The sequence below is a fragment of the Orycteropus afer genome, unplaced genomic scaffold (assembly GCF_000298275.1).
Source record: "Orycteropus afer afer isolate SDZICR_OR568_19922 unplaced genomic scaffold, OryAfe1.0 scaffold00156, whole genome shotgun sequence".
NCBI classification, from domain to species: Eukaryota; Metazoa; Chordata; class Mammalia; order Tubulidentata; family Orycteropodidae; genus Orycteropus; species Orycteropus afer.
This window is the reverse complement of record NW_006921743.1, coordinates 418,282-425,085: the sequence shown is the minus strand read 5'-3', so window position 1 is coordinate 425,085 and position 6,804 is coordinate 418,282.

Below are 6,804 nucleotides of genomic sequence, written 5' to 3'. Positions count from 1 at the left end.
AATACTAAACAGTTGAGAGAGCCTCCCATAACATTGCATTGTGCCACGCCCAACAGCAATAACCCAGGTGGATAACATTTACAATCAGGAGCTCCTCAGTTGCTCATTCCACCACTGAGTTTACAATGACTTATGGGTAGAAAAGCCACACTAAGTAATTTACTACATGTATCAAAGGGAATATTGCACCTTTCCAGTTGTCAGCCTCCAGTATGTCTGTGCTGTCCTTGGTGAGGAGAGCCTATTCTTAGGTTCCTGGAGTCTGAATAAGAATGCTGTCATTTTAAATATCCAAAATGGCTACTGCTTGTAAACATTCAAAATGGTTGCGCCCTCTGGAGATCCAAAAGTTCATGGATCAGTTTGTCTCCTTCTTTGCTATTTCCCTTTTTAGTCATTAGCCACCAGTGCAGTCATCCATGCAGCCCTTGGTGAGCAGGGCTGATTTTTACATTAATTCTCAGGTCCTTACACCACTTGGAAATATGCAAACTGTCCATGCTACCAGGATAGCTGACAGGCCACAGCTCTGTTTTTCTCCTTATTCACTGTTTTCATTCAGGTTCTTCTACTAGTTGGTGTTTAATCCACTTCTGTATCATTCCTTTCAAAGCTCAGGGATCCGGGATTATCTTCTATATCTGTGTCAGTTGATTTCTCTTTTCTTTGTTGAAGAGGGTCTGTGTGGCTTGTCTGCCTATTCTGCCATCTTATTGGAAGTCCTTTCATTATTCTTTAATGTTGCATAGTATTCCATTGTATGAACTTACATAGGTTGGTTATCCATTCATCTGCTGAATGGCATTTAGGTTGTTTCCATCTCTTTGCTACGGTTAATTGTGCTGTGATGCACATGAATGTGCATATGTCTGTTCGTGTCCTGTTTCCCAGCTCTTTATGATATTTCTAGTAATGGAATTGTTGGATCAAATGGTATTTCTATTTTCAGTTTTTTGAGGAAACACCATACCATTGTCCACAATGATTGTACCATTTTCAGTCCCACCATCAGTGTATGAAGAGTTCCAATCTTTCTACACCCTCACCAGCATGTGTCATTTTCTGTCTTGTTGAACTTTTCTATTATTGCAGGGGTGAGATGGTATCTCATTGTTGTTTTGATTTGCTTCTGTCTAATGGCTAATGATCATGGACATTTCCTCATGTGGTTGTTGGCTGCCAGTATATCTTCTTTAGTGAGGTGCCTGTTCATGTCCCTTGACCATTTTTGAATTGTTTTTTTTTGTCTTTTTAGTGTTGTGGTGTTGAAGTTGTCCATAAATTTTGAAGATAAGTCCCTTGTCAGATATGTCATAGCCAGATATTTTTCCCCCAGTTTGTAGGTTCTCTTTTTACCCTTTTGGAGAAGTCTTTGTTGTTGTTGTTGTTATATGCCGTCGAGTTGGACCTGACTCATAGCGACCCCTCCTTGGGTTTCCAAGGCAGTATCACTATGGAAGTAGATTGCCCCATCTTCCTTCCAAGTTAGACAAGTCTTTAGATGTTCATAAAAATTTAGTTTTTAAAAGGTCCCAGACATCTACTTTCTCTTCTACTGCTTGTGCATTTTGGGTTATGCTTGATAGTCTATTTATGCCATGAATTAGAGCCCCTAGATTTGCCCCCCCCCCCTTTTTTTTAATCTTTGATGAACTTTATGGTTTTGGGTTTTACACTTAGGTCTTTGATACAACTTGAATTCGTTTTTGTGTATGGGTTGAGGTATGCATCTTGTTTCACTTTTCTGCAAGAGGATATCAAATTTTGCCAGCACCATTTGTTAAAGAGGTTGTCTTTCCTTCATCTAATGCATTTTGGCCCTTTGTCAAAGATCAACTGTCCATAGATGGATGGGTCTATTTCTGAGTTTTCAATTCTGTTTCATTAGTCTTGTATCTATCATTGTACCAATACCATGCTGTTTTGACTACTGTGGCTGTATAGTAGATTTGGGAGTATGAGACCTTCTACTTTGTTTTTCTTCTTCAGCAGTGCTTTCTTACCTGAGGTCTCTTTCCTTTCCATATGAAATTAGTAATTGTTTTTTCTGTGTCCTTAAAGAATATTGGTGGAAGAATATAACATGCTCGGGGATAGGAAGACTGAACATTGTGAAAACGTCAATTCTACCCAAAGAAATCTATACATTCAATGCAATCCCAATCCAGATCCCATCAACATTTTTTAAGGATATGGAAAAACCAACCACTATCTTTATATGGAAAGGAAAGAGACCTCATATAAGCAAAGTACTATTGAAGAAGGAAAACAAAGTAGGAGGTCTCACACAGCTGGATCTCAAAACCTACTGTATAGCCACAGTAGTCAAAACTGCCTGGTATTGGTGCGATGATAGATACATAGACCAATGGAATAGAATTGAGAACCCAGAAATAGATTCATCGACTTATAGTTGGCTGATCTTTGACAAAGGGCTGAAGTCCATTTAATGGGCAAGAGAACGTTTGTTTAATAAATGGTGCTGGCAAAACTGGAGATCCATTTGCAGAAAAATGAAACAAGATCTGTACCTCACACCATACACAAAAACGAACTCCAGATGGGTCAAAGACTTAAATGTGAAACCTAAAATTACAGAGTTTCTCAAGGAAAAACGAGGGGCAAATTTAGGGGCCCTAATATATTCTTCAGGAGCCCTGGTAGCATAGGGTAGCATAGTGCCTAAGGCACTTGACTGCTAACCAGAAGGCTGGGGATTCAAACCCACCAGCCACTCCTCGGAAGGAAGATGGGGCAATCTACTTCCGTAGTGATACTGCCTCAGAAACCCAAGGAGGGGTTGCTATGAGTTGGGTCCGACTTGACAGCACATAACAACAACAACGACAATATATTCCTCGGAAGGAAGGTTGGGCAATCTATTTTCCGTAGTGATACTACCTTGGAAACCCAAGGAGGGGTTGCTATGAATCAGTTCCGACTCAGCGGCACATAACCACAACAACAGCAACAAAAACATGTTGCATAAATAGGCTATCAAGCATAACCCAAAATGCACAGACAGCAGAAGAGAAACTAGATGAATGGGACCTTCTAAAAATTAAATTTTTATGTGCTTCCAAAGACTTCTCCAAAAGAGTCAAACAAGAACCTACAGATTGGGGAAAAAAAATTCGGCAAAGACATATCTGACAGGGAAATTATCTCTAGAATTTATAGAAAACTCCAAGACCTCAATAACAAAAAAGACAAATAATCCAATTAAAAAATGGGCAGAAGACATGAATAGACACTTCACCAAGGACGATATTCAGGCGGCCAGCAAACATATGAAGAAATGCTAGATCTTTTGTATTCCTGATAAGTTTTATTCCTAAGTATTTTATCTTTTTGGTGGCTATTGTAAATAGTATTGTTTTCCTTATTTCCTTTTCAGAGGCCTCTTCTTTGATGTAGAGGGATCCAACTAATTTTTGTATTAAGGGAATATAGTTTTGAAGAAAATGTAGGCCTTGTTCAACTTTCTGGTAATTCAGATTTTGAAAGTTCTTAACTATGTTTTAATAAACTCTTAAGAATAATATAATAGAATAGTAACAGGTTGTTAAAGCAGTGATATACATGACAACTCTTATTCTATTGCCTTTAACAGATCAGTGACCTGTATTTTATTTTGGGTGCAGGATCAAGTTGGAATTGACTATTTTACCCTTCATTTGACTCCAAATTTTTTTATCTGCAACATGTGGAACTTTTGCGAGACTATAGCCTTTTCATGATCGTATAGAAGAATAGATATTATTTCTTGTATAATTTATCTGAATTAAGGGTGACTTAAGCCTTAGAAACCCAAGGAGGGGTCGCTATGAGTCAGATCTGACTCCACAGCAGTGTTTTTTTTTTTTGTTTAAGGAAAAGAGAAAGAAAGAAAAATCCCACAGAGTGCTCTTTTTATTTGACAAAAATAAAGCTTAGAAATATTTTGATTCATTTAAAAATCAATTTAACTTGAGATATCATTCTAAAATAAATAGAAAGTTCAAGAATATGCAATATCCTCTTTTTCCTATGGGATTGGTCCTACCACTGAGAGGTACAACTTAGAAGTTGTTTCTTACCCAGTAACTATTAGGAATGAGATGCAATTTCTGGTTTCTAGAATTAGGAGGGGCCGACTCGACGGCACGTAACAACAACAACAACAACAGAATTAGGAGAGAAGTTTGGAAAAATGAATTTCAGGCTGGAACACATAAGCATTCATATTTCTCTTAAAAGTACATCCCTTAACTTTGTTCTTTCTGGTATCCTAAATGCATAGAACAGTGCCTGACACATGATAGGGATAAATGTATATATATTTTAAACGAAATGTTTCAGATATTTTCCCTCATCTCCTTTCATCACCTCCCTCTGAAGAGTTTCCTTAGGAGAGATGCTCTTTTCCTTCAAAAGGACCCTAGAATGAAAAAAGGGAGCAAAAGGACAAGGCTTTTAAATGTCCAGTGAAATGTATATATATATATATTTTTACCTGTGGGAGCTCTGGTAGCATACTGCCTAAGGCGCTTGACTGCTACCCAGAAGGCTGGCGGTTCATTCCCACCAGCCACTCCTCGGAAGGAAGGTTGGGCTATCTACTTCCATAGTGATACTGCCTTGGAAACCCAAGGAGGGGTCGCTATGAGTTGGGTCCAAAACATAACAACAACAACATTTTTACCTGGTATTGCTAGAATTTTGCAAGAATAAGGTCTTTTGGGGGAAGGGTAAGGGATTATTCCTTCAGCATCAATAGATAGTGTGTACGGGGTACAGGGCATTGAGGTAGGTGCAGGGAATGCGATGTGAGTATAACACATAAGTTCCCTGTCTTTAGGTTCAGTTTGTACATCATTAAGGATATTACTTGCAGATCTCATTATGTCTAGATTTCAGATCTCTTTTCTGCCCTACCACCTTTTTTTTTCCTTGTCCACAATTTTTTCCTATTGAAGTGTAATCAGTATACTAATTCATTGGTATATTTTTAAAATGTACATATGATAAATTTTACATATGCTTACAACCATCACACAGTCATCGCAATCAAGATAACAAACATATCCATAACCCATAAAAATTTCCTCATACCCCTTTGTAATCCAACTTTCCTTCCTTCCTTCCTAGTCCTCCTCCCACAGGTAACAGTCAGTTTGCTATCATTATAGATAAGTTTGTATATTCTAGAGTTTTATGTAAATAGAATAATATAGTATATCTGGCTTCTTTCATACAGCAAAATTATTTAGAATTCATCCATGTTGTTGCATGTGTCAATAGGTCATTTAAAAAATGTTATCCTTCAGGCCTAGAAATAGACTCACTTCCATGGATTGGCTCTCAGCCCAACAGTAGAAAGACCTACATGGAGAACACCTACCCCAGAACAATGCATCCACCTACTCTAGGGGCATGAGACACCAGAGGGGAGGCATTCACACAGAGGGAAAGCTGGATAGACAGGAATGCATAGTTAAGAAGGGCACAGGGAGGGAGTAGTCACAGGGATGGGAGAGGAGGAGAGTTTTTATGGTTGGGCATAGTAATTGGGGCCTTGAAATCAAATGTGTGTGAACTGTTGAATGTAAAATAAATGCACTTTATAAATTTGCACCCAAAGCACAATTAAAAAAAAAATACATATAGTATTCCATTGTATGGATATTTGACAATTTTTTTCCCCCATTTACCTATTGATGAATATTTGGGTTCTTTCCAATTTGAGGCTATTAAGAATAAAGCTGCTTAATTAATGTGATTGATTAAGGGTAGAGTTGCACAGGCAGTTATTAAAATTGCTGTCTGTATGTTGTATACTGTGAACAGTAGAATTGGAAAAAGTGTGATATATTTACAACAACGACAAAAACAAGTAGCTGCTCTGCGTGGTGTACAGTCAGACACCTCATGGGATTTGGTGCCTTGGTCTGGAGGTTTAGGGTTATGGTTTCATGGGATATCCTAGTTAATTGGCCTAATAATGTGTTTAGCATTTCTTTTCTACCTCAAACTTACAGGAGCCCTTCCAAGCTACAACATTTGTTCTGTGTTCACCTGAAGCAACAGAGGGAGAAGGAGAATCAGGAATAGGAGGAAGATATGAAATGTGTGGCTAATTGCTTCCATGAACAACTGCCACCTTTGGCATGACACCAGAATTGTATGGTGCCCAGTTACCATTACTGAGCATTTTGGTAAAAGATTCCATGGAAGAATCCTGATTAAAAGAGGAAAAGTAAAGAACAGAATTTCAAATTCTCATAGACTCTAGACTTTCTGGAGCCATGGAGGCTGGATAAACCCTGAAGCTGCTGCCTTGGGGTAATCTTTAAACCTTAAACCAAAAATATCCCCTGCAGTCTAATTAAAACTGAGCAATAGTTTTGTTTAACTAGGAAAAAAGTCTGCCTTGCTGTTAGATAGAGATAAGTATTGATTTGGGTGAAGAGAAGGGCATTGTACCAAATGTGAGTGACCAATATGGCACCATCGAGGATGAGAAAGACATAGAGAGGTACATGAGAGGTACAGACAACAAATATGAACCCTTTTGCACATACAGTACTGCGTTGTCAGTGAAGGCAAACATGGGTATATGGGTTGATAGATGGGTAGACAGGCTAAATGATTAGGTATGTCTATGAAATGGGGAGGGTATCCAAGAACATATGTAGGGGACAATGGTCCTATAAGTTTATGTGAATGATAAGAATTCCCAGGTATATAATAGAGCTGACAAGGGGCAAGGTTGTGGTCACTTTTTGGTCACAGCCAGCTACCCAGAGGGACTGTGTAGTTGAA